The sequence below is a fragment of the Schistocerca nitens genome, chromosome 4 (genome assembly GCF_023898315.1).
Source record: "Schistocerca nitens isolate TAMUIC-IGC-003100 chromosome 4, iqSchNite1.1, whole genome shotgun sequence".
NCBI classification, from domain to species: Eukaryota; Metazoa; Arthropoda; class Insecta; order Orthoptera; family Acrididae; genus Schistocerca; species Schistocerca nitens.
Genome location: NC_064617.1, coordinates 693,493,606 through 693,494,844, shown reverse-complemented (window position 1 = coordinate 693,494,844; position 1,239 = coordinate 693,493,606).

Here is a 1,239-nt window from a genome sequence, read left to right as displayed (position 1 = left end):
TGGTGCCATGGTGAGAAAGTCTCATTCAGTTTTATGGACAATGATTCGAAAGTCTCACCATTTCTACCAGTGCTCTTCTCCTCCTTTCTTTGAGCTGCCCAAATAGCAGAACTCATCTACTACAAGCAGCAGTCAAACAAAAAATAAACTGTTTACTATTTCAAAAGTAATTTCCATAATTTTAATGCATTGAGCCCACTGTGAGACAAGATGGTCACTGCCTTCACGGAAAAATGTTTGTGGTTGCTTATGGAACTAGGATTGCACCCAGAAGTGCACTACTACTTGCAAAGCAAGTTGACGGCCACGAATATCTTTCTTCAGGGCTCCAAAAATATGGAAATCGTATGGGGAGAGAATGGGACTGTATGGAGGATGTGCAAGAGCTTCCCAACAGAACTTCTGCGGTATTCAAAACAACATGCCACCAAAATGCCTGCCCACATTGTACAGAAGTTTTGCATGAAAGAGGGTCACATTGTCAGACAGTTTCATTTGAAGGAAACTAACATCAGAACATAACATGTGGTGTCACAGGATCAGTACTGGATCAGATCTTGTCCTTCACCTACATAAATGATCTTCCAATGACTTCTACATGTGGTTCAAAAACTGTAATGTTCTCTGATGGCATAAGCATAGTGATCAAGGAAACACTGTGTGTAAACTCCTTGGGATCCAGGTAGATAAGACATTGCTAAAATGGAGACAACACACAGATAAGTAATCAAGAAGCTCAGTTTAACATGTTTTGCTCATACAACTATTTCCCATTGTGCTGACCTAAAGACAAAGATGTCTGAATATTTTTACATGTTCTTTTATACATTTAACTTCTAGGACAAGAAACCTACATTAAACAAAGTTTTTATCCAGCAGAAGCAAGAACACTGTGTAACACATACAGGGTGTTTCAAAAATGACCGGTATATTTGAAACGGTAATAAAAACGAAACGAGCAGCGATAGAAATACACCGTTTGTTGCAATATTCTTGGGACAACAGTACATTTTCAGGCAGACAAACTTTCGAAACTACAGTAGTTACAATTTTCAACAACAGATGGCGCTGCGGTCTGGGAAACTCTATAGTACGATATTTTCCACATATCCACCATGCGTAGCAATAATATGGCGTAGTCTCTGAATGAAATTACCCGAAACCTTTGACAACGTGTCTGGCGGAATGGCTTCACATGCAGATGAGATGTACTGCTTCAGCTGTTCAATTGTTTCTGGA